General features: G+C 41.6%; 1 protein-coding gene across 1 annotated transcript in view; it reads right to left on the bottom strand.

Moving 5' to 3' along the window:
• The window catches only part of LOC128653403 (centrosomal protein of 164 kDa-like), a 262,023-nt gene that overhangs the window by 24,664 nt on the left and 216,942 nt on the right, over positions 1-20,417 (bottom strand). The window lies entirely within an intron of this gene.

Genomic DNA, 20,417 nt, shown 5'->3' with positions numbered 1-20,417 from the left:
AGGAAACAGTTCTCTGTACCCCTGGTGACACACTATGGGTTTCACAGTAGAAAACTTAAAACCTGTATTAATAAACATTGGTATCTACTTAAAGAGGAACCACAATTGGCAGAAATTTTTAAAGATCCACCCCTTTTATCATATAAGAGGAATGAGAACTTCAAAGATGTACTTATTAGAGCTGATTTAGTTACTAGAAATCCTGCTCCATCTTTACAAAAGAAAGGTTGCTTTCCTTGCTACAATTACGCACAATGCAATTCTATGATAAAAGGTGATAATGTTGCACATCCACACACTGGACGTAAGATAGGAATCAAGAGTACATATACATGCAACTCAAGTCATGTTATATACGTCATCAAGTGTCCTTGTGGGCTGGCCTATGTAGGAGAGACCACACAATGTGTCCGAGACAGGATCAGACAACATAAAGCAGCCATAGGCAATTCAGATTGGGATGCACCAGTAGCATATCATTTTACAATGGCATCCCATAACAAAAGTCAATTGCGGTTCCAAATAGTGGATGATGTCCCTCCATTCAGGAGAGGAGGGGATAGACAAAAAGCACTATTTAAGAAAGAGGCCCAATGGATAAGAAAATTGGACACACTGTCACCTAGAGGCCTTAATAGAGACATCTCTTGGGGCCATTTTTTATGAAAATGTTCTAAATAAGGTGATAAGGTGTCTAATAAAATTCTACAATACAATAAAATACTGCTTAAGTCCCTTGATAAATTAATCCCCTTATAGAGGTCTGTAAATAATATTGGGTTCAAAGAAATTTTCGGAATAATAAGTGGATTGATTGTACATTACTCTGTCTTTTTTTATATAAATTTAGTCTATAATCTGCGATTGGGATATATGGCCACATTGTTGCTATATCAAAACCAATTGGAGTTCATGAAGACTGAATATAATAAAATATCCTTCAAGCTTTTGGATAATTTAATCCCCTACAAAGAGGTCTGCAAATAACATTTGGTTCAAAGATATTCACGTAACAAAAGGCAGATTAGTTATAGATTATTTAGTTTTTATCGATAAAAATTCAGTCTGCAATTTGTGATTACTATATATGGTTGCATCATTGCTGTATCAAGATGAATCAGAGTTTCGAAGTTAGAATATTACACTTAGTTTTTTAACATAGATTTAGATATATTGTTTATTGTCACATTGTATTTTTGAATGGGTGATGTACAAGAGAGGTGTGTGTAAATGCGCCAATAGAATTACATGAGGGCCCTTCTAAAAGAGGCCGTTTTCGTGATGACGTAAACTCCTTGAAAAAGGGCGGAGTCCCGAAACGCGCGTTGGAGTGTAAGGGCTGTTCACTAAACTGCTTTCCGATGCAAGGACTTTGATGCCCAAGACAAACAATTGAAGACAGAGCCGTTGTTATATCAAGATACAAGATCGAAACAGGTGTTGTTGGTTCTCCCGTCCGCATGAGTGGATAAAAGTCGGGAGCATTTTTCATCTGACTGAAAGGACACGAAACCGCAAGTATCATAAAAGTTAATTAACATGCATGTTTTAACTGGCCAGCTTTGCTACTAACTCAGTCGAAATACCAGCTTATACAAATGAATGGTGATATACACGCTGACTTAAGTTACGGCTTCTACTCTGTTAGAGACGCACTAATTCATTAACACACTGGTGCTGGGAGGTGCTGTATATTCCATGCACATGTTTATTTTGACATGAACTGTGAGAATCGTTATATAGCTGTACTCAGGCTGAATATTACCCTACCGCGAGTGTGGTTTGGAAGAAGGGAACTTTAAAAAGCCTTAGAGTGTATCGAGTGGAAAACACAGATTAACTTTTACACATATGCTGGATAAAGTAACGGCTTCTGCTTTGCTGAAATACGCACTAACATATTGATGTACTTATGCTTGTCACGAAAGGGTGTTCTTTGTACAAGAGAATTATAATCATTACAGCGCTTGAAATGTCAATTAAACCTCACATTTTAGAGGATACGCTTATAACTAAAAAAGTGAAACTTTTACAGCTGTTTTGTCCTATAGAGTGCATCAAAGATAATACATTGGATAGAATTTTGAAAGTTCTGCAGGTCCACAGGACTGCTCATTGCAACATTAAAGTGAACTTTCCAAGACAAATTTCTAAAATATACAACAGCAGTTTTATGACAGCCTTATATTGATTCTTCCAGGGACGCCTGAGTTGAATCTTGATTATTTTTTATGTATGAATGTGTTTTGCATGTGTGAATGGACTGAAAGTTTTGGATTCTTTTATATTGAAGAATATGTATTTAGGCACTTTGTAATAAAATTAAGCCTTATTTTTTGCATTAAGGTGTGCTGAGTTTCTTTTGAAATAATCTAAGGTACTGGTTTATCATAACATCTAGCTGTTTAACACTGACTTACCGTAGGAATTGTTTTGTTGCCGTCTCCGGACACGGAGTTAAGCTCCTCCCCCACTAGACGTCACAACTAACGTCACAGACAAATTAATTCATTCAGGAAACAAATACAAGGTATCAGTGTTTCCTATACCTGGATGTATTTATACGATTGCCTCTCCTAACTGACTACAGAACTTACTACAGTCTCCTTCCTATTTAGGGAGAATAAGTGTTTACCTCTCTCCTCCTGAAACTTAACGCTTTGAGTGTCAAACATTCAGCATTAATTTCACCTAATGTTAAAAATCCTTTCTGCCTTATAGAAAGTATATTTCAAGGGTGATACAAAACACAATTTATAAGAATTAACTGTTTAGACTCTGCAGTTGCGATCCACTTTTGAGAATCTTTGTATGCAACTTGAAACACACACAATAATTAACTTTGATAAAAGTGCCTTCCATGACTGAGAGTGTTTTAAGGAAAAAAATATGAATATACTTACCATAAGACATCCATCCACATATAGCAGACAGCAAAACCAGTACATATCAGCAGAGATAATGGTAGAGGAGTATAGGTTGATCTGTAAAGGGAGGCAGCAGATTAACCCCTGCAACCGAATTTACAGAAACCTTATAAACGTTTGCCCATAAGAGAAAACATGGTATCATCAGGCAGTACTCCCTTCACTTCCCTCTGACAATCACTGTACTCTGAGGGGAACTGGGCTTTAGAATACTTAGAAGCGCCTTTCACAGAAAAAATCAAGCACATCATGCTTCACCACCTCCTAAGGAGGCAACATTTTTAAACTGTGGTATGTGTGAGGTAGGCGGATTATATATAGGCTTTTGAGGTTTGGGAAATTTTAAATCCTCCTAGTAGAAATATATATCCCATCAGTAACAGCTTATGGACTTGCCACCTACCTGTATATGAAAGAAAACTGCTTCCAGCAGATAACCAATCCAGTATGCATGACAGCAAAATATCTAAATATATGGAGTATAACATTGAACCAGCAGTAGTAGGCTAGGGAATGGTCCCCACGACACCTGTGGCAGGCCTGCAACTAACTCTAATAGGGTGTTCTTATGCAAGCACCGAACTCCAAAGACATCCCTCAGTCCAGACAGTAGCTTCCTGAGGGTAAACTGGAGCTCAAATCGTTCTGAGAACCCCTCTCACAAACACTTAAACCACATTCTTTAACTTCCTCCTGCAAAGACAAGACTAGTTAACAGTAAGGTGGGAACGGTCCTGGAGTTTCTGGATTTTTGCCTTCTTCTAGTGGTCAGGAGTATAATTCCCAGGTGTAATGGATTGTGGACTCTCATCACCTTTATGAAAGAAATCAGGGCCAGTCATCCAGAGAGCAAAATAGAAGTCAGAACAAGTGCGACATGAAAGCAACACATATAAGCACAGAGGAAATACAGTAGTCATGCAGCTTGCAATAGTCATGCAGATTGCAATAGTGCCTTAAAGGAACAGTCGAGTCAAATACAAAACTTTTGCTTACCTGATAAATTTATTTCCAGGCATGGAGAGTCCACAAATCATTCCAATTACTAGTGGGATATTCACTCCTGGCCAGCAAGAGGCAAAGAGCGCCCCAGCAGAGCTGTTAAGTATCACTTCTCTTGAGCATAACCCTCAGTTATTCGGCCGAAGAGAAATGGAAAAAGAAGATAACACAAAGATATAGAGGTGCCTGAGGTTTTAACAAAAACTACCGTCTGAATAAAATAAGGGTGGGTCGTGGACTCTCCATGCCTGGAAATAAATAAATGTATCAGGTAAGCATAAATTTAGTTTTCTTTCCTATGGCATGGAGAGTTCACAAATCATTACAATTACTAGTGGGAACCAATACACAAGCTAGAGGACACAGAATGAAAGGGAGGGAGAACAAAACAGGCGGGCCTAAACCGTAGGCACTAAGTCGAGGCAAAAGTATCAAATTTGTAAAATGGGAAAAAGTATGAATAGAGGACCATGTGGCCGCCTTGCAAATTTGCTCCACCAAAGCTTAATTTTTTTAAGCCAAGGAAGAAGAAACAGCTCTAGTGAAATGAGCCGTAATTCTCTCAGGAGGCTGATGTCCAGCTGTTTCAAAAGCTAAATGAATAACACTTCTCAACCAGAGAGAAAGAGTGGTAGAAGTGGACTTATGATCCCTACACTTACCAGAGAAAACAACAAACAGGGCAGAAAACTGCTGAAAATCTTTAGTTGCTTGAAGGTAAAATTTTAAAGCACGCACAACATACAAGTTATGCAAAAGACGTTCCTTCTGGGAAGAAGGATTAGAACAAAAAGAGGGAACAACAATTTCCTGATTAATATTGTGATCCAACACTACCTTCGGGAGAAACCCAAGCTTAGTACGAAGGACCACCTTATCAGCATGAAAAATAAGGTAAGGGGAATCACGCTGCAGAGCCAAAAGTTTGGAAACTCTGCAAGCAGAAGAAATAGCAATAAGAAACAAAACCTTCAAAGTGTAATGCTCGTGGGATATTCCACTATCAGACCAAACTTGGCCAGTAGTCTTCTTATCCCGGCATCAAGCTGGAATGATAGGGAATATCCCAGAGCAGAGAAAGTTTGCAAAATTAGGTAAGCAGTACTCACACTATGCAGGGTAGTCTTTGGCAAAAGCAGGTAGGAATCAGCGGTTAGGCAGTTCAAGGGTAAACCACTTGAAGGACTGGAAACAGATAGGATAGTCTCTGACAGCAATAGGTAGGGAATCCAGGGGTAAGGCAGTTCAAGGGTAAATCAATAGAATGGTCAAGCAGGCAGAGTTCGGCAACAGAATGGCAATTTAATATTTTAGGGTTAAGGCAAGCAGAGTAGTTGAACAGGCAGAGTACATCAACGGTAAAGCAATCCAGCAATTCAGGGGTTAAGGCAAGCAGCATAGTCAAACAGGCAGAAATCAGCAACAGTGAATCAGTACAGCAATTCAGAATACAGATATACAGCATCCCGGAGCACAAGAAGTAACACCTATACTTGGGCACAGATGAGAGAGACTGAGGCCTTTACATAGGGAAGACAGGGCAGGCGGTGATTATGTCCTCACCGTGCTGCAGTTACACTGCCATATCCCTAGCAACAGGAGGACTGCCTGTGTCCGTGGCAACGGCCGCAGCAGAGCAGAGAAGCAGCGTGATAACAAGAAAGTAATTTAATGTCAGCAGAATGCATTGACTCAAACGGAGCCTGCTGCAAAACTCTAAGAACAAGATTAAGGCTCCAAGGAGAAGCAACAGGTTAAAACACAGGCCTGATTCTGACCAAGGCCTGAACAAAAGACTGAACATCTAGCAGAACTGCCAGATGTTTATGCAAAAGAATAGATAGTACAGAAATATGACCCTTCAGAGTACTGGCTGACAAACCTTTCTCCAGGCTCTCCTGAAGAAAAGCCCAAATTCGAGGAACCCTTATTTTGCTCCAAGAAAAACCATTTGAATCACACCAATGAAAGTATTTACACCATACCCTATGGTAAATTCTGCGAGTAACCGGTTTACGAGCCTGAAGCATAGTATGTATGACTTTCTCAGAGAAGCCACGTCTAGCCAAAACTAAACGTTCAATCTCCAAGCAGTCAGCTTCAGAGAAACCAGATTTGTATGAAGTAAGGGACCCTGAAGTAAAAGTCCTTCCTCAAAGGTAACCTCCAAGGAACCAGATCCTGCGAAACCATGCAGGAGCTATAAGAATCACCGAAGCTCTCTCCTGCTTGATGCAAGCAATTACTCGTAGGAGTAGAGCAAATGGAGGAAACGGGTATGCTAGATTGAAGTTCCAAGGAACCGCCAGGGCATCTACCAGAACGGCTTGAGGATCTTTTGACCATGAACCGTACCTTGAAAGCTTGGCGTTTTGACGAGATGCCATCAGATCCAATTTCGGAATCCTCCACCTGAGAGTTATCGTGAAAACCTCTGGGTGGAGAGCCCACCCTCCAGTATGAAAAGATTGCCTGCTCAGAAAATCTGCCACCCAGTTGTCCACCCCTGGAATGTGGATGGCAGAGAAATGCCAATCGTGAGACTCCGCCAACTGGAGAATGCAAGTCACCTCCTACATTGCCAAGGAACTCTGAGTTGCCCCCTGGTGGTTGATATAAGCCACCAAAATGATGTTGTCCGACTGGAATCTGATAAACCGGACCAAAGCTAGTTAAGGCTTAACTATCAAAGCATTGAAGATTGCTCTCAACTCCAAGATATTTATTGGAAGAGACGAATCCTCCGGAGTCCACAGGCCCTGTGCTTTTAAGGGACCCCAAACTGCTCCCCAGCCCAACAAGCTGGCATTTGTGTTCATAATCACCCAGGAAGACCTCAGAGAGCATGTACCCCAAGACAGATGGTCCTGAGAAATCCACCATGAGAGAGAGACTCTTGTTGGGGAGTCCAGATTTATCCTCTGCAAGAGATCTGAGTGGTCCCTGTTCCATTGACTGAGCATGCACAGTTGCAGAGGTCTCAGATGGAACCGAGCAAAAGGAATAATGTCCATGGAGGCAAACATCAGACCAATCACCTCCATGCATTGAGCCACAGATGGACGAATAGCAGAGAGAAATGCAAGAAGCATGAAGTTTGGATTTTCTGACATCCGTCAGAAAAATCTTCATGGACAATGAGTCTAAAATTGTTTCTAGGAAACACACCCTTGTATCTGGTAGAAGGAAACTCTTTCCCAGATTCACTTTCCACCGTGGGAACGTAGAACAGACCACAACATCTCTGTATGAGATTTTGCTAGATGAAAAGATGGCGCTTGAACCAAGATGTCGCCCCAGTAGTAAGGCGCCACAGCAATGCCCTGGGACCTGACCACTGCCAGAATAGCCCCCAGAACCTTTGTGAAAATTCTGGGAGCTATAGCAAGGCGATAAGGAAGGGCAACAAACTGGAAAGGTTTGTCCAGAAAGGCAAACCTCAGATACTGGTAATGATCCCTCTGAATGGGAACATGAAGATACGCATCCTTCAGGTCTATGGTCATCATGAACTGACCCTCTTGTACCAAAGGAAGAATGGAACGGATGGTCTCCAATTTGAAGGACGGAACTCTGAGAAATTGATTGAGACAATTTAGGTCCAGAATGAGACGGAAAGTGCCCTCCTTTTTGGGAACTACAAAAAGATTTGAATAGAATCCTAGACCCTGTTACTCTACAAGAACTGGAAAAAATCACTCCCAGGGAGGATAGGTCCTTTATGCAGTTTAAGAAGGCCTCTCTTTTTATCTGGTCCACAGATAACCTTGACAGGTGGAATCTGCTCCCTGGGAGGACAAGATTTGAGTCCTATTCTGTAACCCTGGGATACAATATTGTGCAATATTGTACAATATAGATGCCCAAGGGTTTTGAACATCTTGTATCCAAGCCTGCCAAAAGAAAAATAGCCTGCCCCCCACTTAATCCAAAACAGGATCGGGGCGGACCCTTCATGCTGATTTAGAATCAGCGGAAGGCTTCTTGGCTTGCTTTCCTTTATTCCAAGGCTGACTGGACCTCCAAGAAGACTTGGAGCATTCCGACTTGGAAGAGGAGGAGGAAGACTTTTGTCCCTTAAAGTTACAAAAGGAACGAAAATTAGAATTCTGGCGACCCTTAGGCCTATTCTTTTTATCTTGAGGTAGGAAAGAGCACTTTCCACCTGTAATATCGGAAAATATTTCAGCCAGAGCCGGACCAAACAAGGTTTTACCCTTATAAGGCAAAGATAAAAGCTTGGACTTGGATGTGACATCTGCAGACCAAGACTTTAACCACATAGCTCTGCAAGCTAAAACAGTGAAACCAGAAATCTTAACGCCCAGCCTAAGAACCTGCAGATTGGCAGTGGATAGCTTTAGAGCCTTGACCCTATCTTGGATCTCCTCTATAGAAGTCTCTTCTAGGATTAGATTAGACAAATGATCGCACCAATAAGATGCTGCCCCCACAACTGTAGCAATACTAGCAATAGGCTGCCACTTTAATCCCTGATGAATGTACATTTTCTTCAAAAAAGCCTCAAGCTTCTAATCCATGGGATCCTTAAAAGAACAACTACTATCTTCAATAGGAATAGGAAAGAGTAGAGATAGCTCCCTCTTCCTTGGGCACTGTGTGCCAAGAGTCACGAATAGAGTCAGCAACAGGACACATCTTTTTGGGGAAGTGGAAAAAGGAATCCCTGGTTTATCCCATTCCTGAGTTATGATATCTGCCATACACTCTGGAACTGGAAACACTTCCACAGACGAGGTTACATCATATACCTTATTAAGTTTACTAGTCCTCTTTGGATTCTCCGCTGTGTCGGATTCTTCCAAAGTAGCAAGAACCTCCTTTAACAGTACTCTGAGGTGTTCTTACTTAAATCTGAAATAAATCTCCTCTGAATCTGCAGAATTGGTCACTACAATAGCAGAATCTGACAATTCTCCCTCAGACACTGAGGAAACATCCTCTTCAGATAGCTGAGACAAACTAACGCAGCCTTAGTGGAGTCAGAACTCTTAAATAACATCAATATGTTTAGATTTCCTCTTGCGCTTACCAGCAACCTTTGGAAAAGCGGATGAGGCTGCTGAAACAGCAGAAGTTATCTGTGCAGCGAAATCCCCAGGTAAATAAATACCCTCAGGAGGTTGTTGAGAGGAACCGCAGAGCACTGCAGGTGAAGTTTGGGACGTTTGAGGGGAAAGCTGAGGCAATGCTGGAAAAACATTATCCTGAGAGACAGAAGGCCCTGGGGGAGAAATCTTATCTTTAAATAATAAAGTCTTATTTAAAAAAGAGGAGAATAATTGCACAGGAGGAACCACCTGAGCCTCCAAGTAAAACAAAAATTTGTCAACTGGCAAATTTAAATTCTCATTAGTGTCCATAATAACAGTGAAACAAAGAACCCTTATAAGATTCACTAGCCCTATTAAACGATTTAAACAGAAAAACCTAGACACCTTTAATCTCAGCTCTGCTGAGGGCTTACCGCTCCTAGCACACCAACAGAAAGATCCCACTATGATTTTGGATCCTCTCCAGCCACTCACATACAGCCGCTGAATAAATGCAACACAGAAGAAAACTCTGGTCTGCAAAAGCCAGAAAAAAGGAAGCGCATATCAAACGCGGTCACATGACCGCAACTAAAAAGACAAAACGGCGCAAAATAAACCTCACTTCTTGAAAATTTCAAAAAGCCATAGCATAACGGCTCCGATCACATGACCGCTCACCTCTCATAACACCCTGCGGTTTTACTGGCTAGTAAAACTGACAAACTCCCATTCTCAGAGCTCAGACACAAATAAAACCCATTATAACATGTCTCCTTAGCCTCTAAAGTTCCCAATGCAGTGCCCTTTAAATGCTCCCTGCCCATTAAATGTTAAAGCACATACATTTTCCCCTGAGCACATCCACAAAGATCTTCCAGGAATAGAAGTCTTCAATTAACTCCTAGAGTGCTGGTACCTTCTAACCTAGAAGGGAAGCACTTACCTGTGGAAGTAGCTGTCAGGCAGGGAACAGTTTCTTAGGTATGTCAGATCACTCCACATCTAACAGAGACCTATAGAAAAAGAAAAAACAGAGTAACCAACTTTAGTTTTCTATCAAGCGGTAGCATCGGTGTTAGAACATAATTTATGTAAGAACTTACCTAATAAATTAATTTCTTTCATATTGGCAAGAGTCCACGAGCTAGTGATGTATGGGATATACAATCCTATCAGGAGGGGAAAAGTTTCCCAAACCTTAAAATGCCTATAAATACACCCCTCACCACATCCACAATTCAGTTTAACAAATAGCCAAGTAGTAGGGTGATAAAGAAATGAGTAAAAAAAAAGCATACAAAAAGAGGAACTGGAAAAATAATTATGCTTTTATACAAAAATCATAACAACCATAAAAAGGGTGGGCCTCGTGGACTCTTGCCAATATGAAAGAAATTAATTTATCAGGTAAGGTCTTACATAAATTATGTTTTCTTTCATGTAATTGGCAAGAGTCCATGAGCTAGTGACGTATGGGATAGAAATACCCAAGAAATGGAAGTCCACAGAAGAGTCACTAGAAAGGGAGGGATAAAATAAAAACAGCTATTTCCGCTGAAAAAATAAATCCACACAAAAAAATAAGTCTCTTATAAATTTCACATAAATTACAAGAAAAAAACTTAAACCATAAGCAGAAGAATCAAACAGACAGCTGCCTGAAGAACTATTATACCAAAGACTGCTTCAGAAGAAGCAAATACATCAAAATGGTAAAATTTAGTAAATGTATGCAAAGAACACCAAGCTGCTGCTTTGCAAATCTGATCAACTGAAGCTTCATTCTTAAAAGCCCAAGAAGTGGAGACTGATCTAATAGAATGAGCTGTAAATTTCTGAGGCGGATACTGTCCCACCTCCAAATAAGCCTTATGAATCAAAAGCTTTAACCAAGATGACAAAAGAAATGGCAGAGGCTTTCTGACCTTTCCTAGGACCAGAAAAAACAACAAATAGACTTGAAGTCTTCCTGAAATCTTTAGTAGCTTAAACATAATATTTCAAAGCTCTTACAACATCCAAAAAAATGTAAAGATCTTTCAAGAGTATTCTTAGGATTAGGACACAAGGAAGGAACAACAATTTCCCTACTAATGTTGTTCGAATTCACAACCTTAGGAAGAAATTTAAACAAAGTCCGCAAAATAGCCTTATCCTGATGGAAAATCAGAAAAGGAGACTCACAAGAGAGAGCAGACAATTCAGAAACTATTCTAGCTGAAGAGATAGCCAAAAGGAACAACACTTTCCAAGAAAGTAGTTTAATCCAAAGAATGAATAGGCTCAAAAGGAATAGCCTGCAAAGCCTTCACAACCAAATTAAGACTCCAAGGAGGAGAGATTGATTTAATAATAGGCTTGCTACCTGAACAAAACAGTGAATATCAGGAAGCTTAGCAATCTTTCTATGAAATAAAGAGTAGAGATTTGTCCCTTCAAAGTACTTGAAGACAAACCTTTATCCAAACCATCCTGAAGAAACTGTAAAACTCGAGGAATTCTAAAAGAATGCCAAGAGAATTTATGAGAAGAACACCATGAAATATAGGTTTTCCAAACTCGATAATAAATTTTCCTTGAAACAGACTTTTGAGCCTGTAGCAAAGTATTAACCACTGAGTCAGAGAAACCTCTAAGACTAAGCACTAAGAATTCAATTTCCATACCTTCAAATTTAGCGATTTGAGATCCTGATGGAAAAACAGCCCTTGAGACAGAAGATCTGGTCTTAAAGGAAGTGGCCAAGGTTGACAACTTGACATCCGGACAAGAACCACAAACCAAAATCTGTGAGGCCATGCTGGTGCTATCAGAAACACATGCAATTGTTCCATTATGATCTTGGAGATCACCCTTGGAAGAAGAACTATAGGCAGAAAGATGTAAGCAGGCTGGTACGGCCAAGGAACTGCTAACGCATCTACCATCTCCGCCTGAGGATCCCTGGACCTGAAAAGATACCTGGGAAGTTTCTTGTTTAGATGGGATGCCATGAGATCTATTTCTGGAAGACCCCACATCTGTAAAATCTGACAAAATACATCTGGATGGAGAGACCACTCCCCTGGATGTAAAGACTGACGGCTAAGATAATCCGCTTCCCAATTGTCTACACCCGGGATATATATTGCAGAAATTAGGCAGGAGTTGAATTCTGCCCAAGAAAGTATTTGAGATACTTCTTTCATTGCTAAAGGACTGCGAGTCTCACCCTGATGATTGACATATGCCACAGTTGTGATACTGTCTGAAAAACAAAATTTATGCTTACCTGATAAATTTATTTCTCTTGTGGTGTATCCAGTCTACGGGTTCATCCATTACTTGTGGGATATTCTCCTTCCCAACAGGAAGCTGCAAGAGGACACCCACAGCAGAGCGGTCTATATAGCTCCTCCCCTAACTGCCACCCCCAGTCATTCGTCCGAAGACAAGCAAGAAAAAAAGGAGAAACTATAGGGTGCAGTGGTGACTGTAGTTTAAAAATAAAAAAACACCTGCCTTAAAATGACAGGGCGGGCCGTGGACTGGATACACCACAAGAGAAATAAATTTATCAGGTAAGCATAAATTTTGTTTTCTCTTGTAAAGGTGTATCCAGTCCACGGGTTCATCCATTACTTGTGGGATACCAATAACAAAGCTTTAGGACACGGATGAAGGGAGGGACAAGGCAGGAACTTAAACGGAAGGCGCCACTGCCTGTAAGAGCTTTCTCCCAAAAATAGCCTCTGAAGAAGCAAAAGTATCAAATTTATAGAATTTAGAAAAGGTATGAAGCGAAGACCAAGTCGCCGCCTTACAAATCTGTTCAACAGAGGCCTCATGTTTAAAAGCCCATGTGTAAGCTACTGCTCTAGTAGAATGAGCTGTAATTCTTTCAGGAGGCTGCTGGCCAGCAGTCTCATAAGCTAAGCGTATTATACTTCTTAGCCAAAAAGAAAGAAGTTGCCGAAGCCTTTTTGCCTCTCCTCTGTCCAGAGTAGACAACAAAGCAGATGTTTGACGAAAATCCTTTGTAGCTTGTAAATAAAACTTTAAAGCACAAACCACATCAAGATTGTGTAATAGACGTTCCTTCTTTGAAGAAGGATTAGGACATAGTGAAGGAACAACAATCTCCTGATTGATATTCATATTAGATACCACCGTAGGAAGAAACCCAGGTTTGGTACGTAACACTACCTTATCTGCATGGAAAATCAGATAAGGGGAATCACATTGTAAAGCAGATAACTCCGAAACTCTTTGAGCCGAGGAGATAGCTACTAAAAACAGAACTTTCCAAGATAAAAGCTAATATCTATGGAATGCAAAGGTTCAAACGGAACCCCTTGAAGAACTTTAAGAACTAAATTTAAAATCCATGGCGGAGCAACAGGTATAAACACAGGCTTAATCCTAACTAAAGCCTGACAAAATGCCTGAACGTCTGGAACCTCAGCCAGACGTTTGTGCAAAAGAATAGACAGAGCAGAAATCTGTCCCTTTAAGGAACTAGCTGACAAACCCTTCTCCAATCCTTCTTGGAGAAAAGATAATATCCTAGGAATCCTGAACTTACTCCATGAGTAACCCTTGGATTCACACCAATGAGGATATTTACACCATATCTTATGATAGATTTTCCTGGTGACAGGCTTTCGAGCCTGAATTAAGGTATCAATGACCGATTCGGAAAAACCAGGCTTTGATAGAATCAAGCGTTCAATCTCCAAGCAGTCAGACATAGAGAAATTAGATTTGAATGTTTGAAGGGACCTTGAAGTAGAAGGTCCTGCCTTAGCGGCAGAGTCCATGGTGGAAAGGATGACATGTCCACCAGATCTGCATACCAAGTCCTGCGTGGCCATGCAGGGGCTATCCAGATCACCAAAGCTCTCTCCTGCTTGATCTTGGCAATCAGACGAGGGAGCAGAGGAAACGGTGGAAACACATAAGCCAGGCTGAAGGACCAGGGCGCTGCTAGAGCATCTATCAGCGTTGCCTTGGGATCCCTGGACCTGGACCCGTAACAAGGAAGCTTGGCGTTCTGACAAGACGCCATGAGATCCAGTTCTGGTTTGCCCCAAAGTTGGATCAACTGGGCAAATACCTCCGGATGGAGCTCCCACTCCCCCGGGTGAAAAGTCTGCCGACTTAGAAAATCCGACTCCCAGTTCTCTACTCCTGGGATATGGATAGCTGAGAGATGGCAAGAGTGAACCTCTGCCCATAGAATTATCTTTGAAACCGCCAACATTGCCAGTGGGCTCCTTGTTCCCCCCTGATGGTTGATATAGGCTACAGAAGTGATGTTGTCCGACTGAAATCTGATGAACCTGACCGCAGCTAGCTGAGGCCAAGCCTGAAGAGCATTGAATATCGCTCTTAGTTCCAGAATGTTTATCGGAAGGAGGGCCTCCTCCTGAGTCCACGAACCCTGAGCCTTCAGGGAGTTGCAGACTGCACCCCAGCCCAGAAGGCTGGCATCTGTTGTTACTATAGTCCATTCTGGCCTGCGGAAACTCATTCCCTTGGACAGATGGACCCGAGATAGCCACCAGAGAAGAGAATCCCTGGTCTCTTGATCCAGATTTAGTAGAGGGGACAAATCTGTGTAATCCCCATTCCACTGATTGAGCATGCAAAGTTGCAGTGGTCTGAGATGTAGGAGGGCAAACGGAACTATGTCCATTGCCTCTACCATTAATCCGATTACCTCCATACACTGAGCCACTGACGGACGAGAAATGGAATAAAGAGCACGGCAGGGAGTAAGAAGTTTTGACAACCTGACCTCTGTCAGATAAATCTTCATTTCTACTGAATCTATCAGAGTTCCTAGGAAGAAAACTCTTGTGAGAGGTGAGAGAGAACTCTTTCCTTCGTTCACCTTCCACCCGTGAGACCTTAGGAATGCCAGAACAATGTCCGTATGGGACCTGGCAATTGGAAAAGTTGACGCCTGTATCAGGATGTCGTCTAGGTAAGGGGCTACCGCTATACCCCGTGGCCTTAGAACCGTCAGAAGTGACCCTAGAACCTTTGTAAAGATTCTTGGTGCCATGGCTAACCCGAAGGGAAGAGCCACAAACTGGTAATGCCTGTCTAGGAAGGCGAACCTGAGAAACTGATGATGATCCCTGTGTATCGGAATATGTAGCTAAGCATCCTTTAAATCCACGGTAGTCACATATTGACCCTCCTGGATCATAGGTAGGATGGTTCGAATAGTCTCCATCTTGAAGAATGGGACCCTGAGAAATTTGTTTAGGATCTTGAGATCCAAGATTGGTCTGAAAGTTCCCTCTTTCTTGGGAACTATAAACAGATTTGAATAGAAGCCCTGCCGCTGTTCCTTCTTTGGAACTGGGTGGATCACTCCCATAACTAGTAGGTCTTGAACGCAATGTAAGAATGCCTCTCTCTTTATCTGGTTTGCAGATAATTGTGAGAGATGAAATCTCCCCTTTGGAGATGAAGCTTTGAAATCCAGAAGATATCCCTGGGAAACAATCTCCAGATCCCAGGGATCCTGGACGTCTCTTGCCCAAGCCTGGGCAAAGAGAGAAAGTCTGCCCCCCACTAGATCCGGTCCTGGATCGGGGGCTACTCCTTCATGCTGTCTTAGAGGCAGCAGCAGGCTTTTTGGCCTGTTTCCCCTTGTTCCAAGCCTGGTTAGGTCTCCAGACTGGCTGGTACTGGGCAAAATTTCCCTCTTGTTTTGTAGAAGAAGAAGATGAAGCTGCGCCACTCTTGAAGTTTCGAAAGGAACGAAAATTAGTCTGTTTGGTCCTTAACTGTTTGGTCCTTAACTTGTTGGACCTATCCTGGGGAAGGGCGTGGCCTCCTTCAGTCCAGGCCCAAATAGGGTCTGCCCTTTGAAGGGGATCTTGAGAAGTTTAGACTTTGAAGTGACATCAGCTGACCAGGATTTAAGCCATAGCGCCCTACGTGCCTGAATGGCAAAACCTGAAATTAAAAACGGCGTCAGAAATAAATGAGTAGGCTAACTTAAGAGCTTTAAGCCTGTCAAGGATATCATCCAACGGGGTCTCTACCTGTAAAGCCTCCTCCAGAGATTCGAACCAGAAAGCCACTGCAGCATTGACTGGGGCAAAGCATGCAAGAGGCTGGAGAATAAAACCTTGTTGTATAAAGATTTTCTTAAGGAAACCCTCTAATTTCTTATCCATAGGATCTAGGAAAGCACAACTGTCCTCGACAGGAATAGTTGTACGCTTAGCTAGGGTAGAGACTGCTCCCTCCACCTTAGGGACCGTCTGCCACAAGTCCCGTGTAGCGGCATCTATAGGAAACATTTTCTTAAAAGCAGGAGGGGGAGAGAACGGCACACCTGGTCTATCCCATTCCTTAGTAATAATTTCTGAAAACCTCTTAGGGATTGGAAAAACATCAGTGTAAACGGGCACTGCAAAGTATTTGTCCATTTTACACAATTTCTCTGGGACTACAATGGTGTCACAGTCATCCAGAGTCGCTAAAACCTCCCTGAGCAACACGCGGAGGTGTTCAAGCTTAAATTTAAATGCTGTCATTTCAGAGTCAGACTGAAGTAACGCCATCCCTGAATCAGAGAAGTCACCCACAGATAGAAGCTCTCCTGCTTCAACTTCTGCACATTGTGAGGGTATATCAGACATAGCTACTAAAGCGTCAGAGAGCTCTGTATTTGTTCTAGCCCCAGAGATATCTCGCTTTCCTTGTAACCCTGGCAGTTTGGACAATACCTCTGTGAGGGTATGATTCATAACTGCCGCCATGTCTTGTAAAGTAAACGCATTGGACGTGCTAGATGTTCTTGGCGTCCCTTGAGTGGGAGTTATAGGTTCTGACACATGGGGAGAGCTAGATGGCATAACCTCCCTTTTGTCAGTCTCAGAAACCTCAGGTGATAAATCTTTAAAAGCCATAATATGGTCTTTATAACTTATAGAAAGGTCAGTGCATATGGTACACATTCTAAGAGGGGGTTCCACAATGGCTTCTAAACATAATGCACAAGGAGTTTCCTCTATGTCAGACATGTTTAACAGACTAGTAATGAGACCAGCAAGCTTGGAAAACACTTTAATAAATTTGAAAAAAGCAATAATAAAAAACGGTACTGTGCCTTTAAGAGAAAAAAACTACCACATAAACTGCAAAACAGTGAAAAAAATTAGTAAACTCTACGAAATTTTTACAGTGTGTATAAGGGACTAAAGCAGCATTGCACCCACTTGCAAATGGATGATTAACCCCTCAGGCCCAAAAACCAATTAGAAAAACATTAAACCTGTTAACAAACAGTCAAACACATTGCCACAGCTCTGCTGTGGCTCCTACCTGCCCTTAAAAACGATTTTTGCAGGAAAAAAACCCTCTATAGAGGTCCTATAAGCCAGAGGACTTCAGGGAAGCTGGATGTCTCAGACTGAAAACGAAAATAGACCCCTCCCACCATGCACTCAAAGTCAGAGGGCCTTAAAAAAGTACTCCTAGGAGTAATCTAACAAGCCATGTGGAAGCTAGGCCCCAAATAAAGATTTATCACCCTCAGAGAAAAAACGTTTTTATTTATAAATCATGCAAACGTTTTTACACTAAGTAATATAGGTTTTAACATGAATATTATCCCTTTTTGCAAGCATGATCCCAGTTGTTGTTAAATCACTGTATCAGGCTTACCTTAAATATACCAGGCACTGTCAGCATTTTCTAGACCTTATTCTCTCTAGAAAAAAATATACTGAACATACCTCAAAGCAGGCAATCTGCAGACCGTCCCCCCAACTGAAGTTTTCTTTCAATACTCTTCAGTTATGTGTGAGAACAGCAATGGACCTTAGTTACAAACCGCTAAGATCATCAAACCTCCAGGCAGACTCTTCTAATTTCTGCCTGGGAGTAAAACAGTACGACGCCGGTACCGTTTAAAAATAACAAACTTTTGATTGAAGGTAAAAACTACACTAAGTCACCACATCTCTCTTGATACTTCCTTTCTTGTCGAGAGCTGCAAGAGAATGACTGGGGGTGGCAGTTAGGGGAGGAGCTATATAGACAGCTCTGCTGTGGGTGTTCTCTTGCAGCTTCCTGTTGGGAAGGAGAATATCCCACAAGTAATGGATGAACCCGTGGACTGGATACACCTTTACAAGAGAAATGAATGAATGATTCTCTCTTTAGTAGAGGTCAAGCCTGAAGAGCCCTGAAAATAGCACGGAGTTCTAAAATATTGATTGGTAACCTCGCCTCTTAAGGTTTCCAAAACCCTTGTACTGTCAGAGACCCCCAGACAGCTCCCCAACCTGTGAAACTTGCATCTGTTGAAATCACAGTCCAGGAAGGATGAACAAAGGAGGCCCCTTGGACAATAAGGTGATGGTTTAACCACCAAGTCAGTGAGAGTTGAGTGTTGGGATTTAAGAATATCACTTGTGATATCAGAGTATAATCCCGGCACCATTGATTTAGCATGCAAAGCTGAAGAGTTCTCATATGAAAACGAGCAAAGGGGATCGCGTCCGATGCTGCAGTCATGAGACCTAAAACTCCCATGCACATAGCCACTGAAGGGAATGATCGAGACTGAAGGTTTCGACAGGCAGAAACCAATTTCATTTGTCTCTTGTCTGTTAAAGACAGAGTCATGGACACTGAATCTATCTGGAAACCTAAAAAGGTAAATTGATCCTCCAACCATGATTTTGAAGAAACAACACAAGTTGATTCGTGTGAGATTCTGCTAAATGAAAAGATTGAGCCAGTACCAAGAACCCATACCGTGTTCCAGAAGTGGAACTGGTACAATTACCACAGAAAGCTCCAGATCTGAAACACACTTCAGAAAGGCCTGAGCTTTCACAAGATCTGTTGGAATGTGAGAGAGAAAAAACACTTTCTCGCAGGAGGTCTTATTCTAAAAACTATTCGATACCCCTGAGAAACAATATTCTGAATCCAATGATTCTGATCGGAATCTGCCCAAATGTCTTAAAAATGTTTCAATCTTCCCCCACCAGAAGAACTGGATTGAGGGCCGCACCTTCATGCAGTCTTGGGGGCTGGCTTTGGTTTCTTATAAGGCTTGGATTTATTCTAACTCGAAGATGGCTTCCAATTGGAACCAGAGTCCTTAGGGGAAGGAGTGGTTTTCTGTTCTCTATTCTGGCGAAAGGAACGAAACCGATTAGAAGCTTTAAATTTACCCTTAGACTTTTTATCTTGGGGCAAAAAAACTCCCTTCCCCCAGTAATAGTGGAAATAATAGAATCCAACTGGGAACCAAATACAACTGGGGAGTCTGTAGAGTAATGTAGAAAGTTAAAATGAACATGTTAGAGTATATATTCAGTACCGATAACAGAGAACCCTTGAAAAGATTTCCCGTAAGGAAAGATAGAGAGATATTCTCTTCACATCCCTCTGACAAACACTGTACTCTAAGAGGAATTGGGCTTCAGAATGCTTAGAAGCGCTTATAGAAAAAAATCATGAAAACTAAGCATAAACTTACTTCACCACCTCCATAGGAGGCAAAGTTTGTAAAACTGAATTGTGGGTGTGGTGAGGGGTGTATTTATAGGCATTTTGAGGTTTGGGAAACTTTGCCCCTCCTGGTAGGATTGTATTTCCCATACGTCACTAGCTCATGGACTGGACTAGAATTACATGAAAGAAAAAGCAAGGACCACCTTGCTGACTTCTAACTGCTAAAAGCCACCATTACGCTTACTAAAAAGATTGACATGGACACAGCATAGCCCCAATCCTTGCTTGCAGGGAAAAGTACACATAAAAAAATTATAAATCTTCAGACACCTTCGCCATCCTTCCGTGATCAAGGCAAAGAGAATGACTGGGGGTTATGGGTAATGGAAGTGATACTTAACAGCTTTGCTGGGGTGCTCTTTGGCTCCTCCTGCTGGCCAGGAGTGAATATCCCACTAGTAATTTGAATGATTTGTGGACTCTCCATGCCATAGGAAAGAAATTAAACTTTCATAATTCAGATATGGCATACAATTTTAAACAACTTTCCAATTTACTTACTGTATATTATTAAATTTGCTTTGTTCTTTTGGTATTCTTTGTTGAAAGCTAAACCTAGGTAGGCTAATATGCTAATTCCTAAGCCCTTGAAGGCAACCTCTTATCTCAAAGCATTTTGACAGTATAGATAACATTGTGCTCACTCCCATGGAGTTATTTATGAGTCCCACCGATTGGCTGTAAAAACAACTGAAATAAGTAGGCAGTCTGCAGAGGCTTAGATACAAGGTAAATCATATAGGTGAAAAATATATTAACATAACTGTTGTTTATGCAAAACTGGGAAATGGGTAATAAAGGGATTATCTATCTTTTTAATTAATGCAAATTTCGGAGTAGACTGTCTCTTCAAATAAGGAAAAAGGTAAGACTAATGACAGTGACACAAACA

Source organism: Bombina bombina, chromosome 3 (assembly GCF_027579735.1).
Source record: "Bombina bombina isolate aBomBom1 chromosome 3, aBomBom1.pri, whole genome shotgun sequence".
Lineage (NCBI taxonomy): Eukaryota > Metazoa > Chordata > Amphibia > Anura > Bombinatoridae > Bombina > Bombina bombina.
The sequence above is the reverse complement of the archived record's forward strand: the minus strand, read 5'-3'. Positions and strand labels throughout refer to the sequence as shown.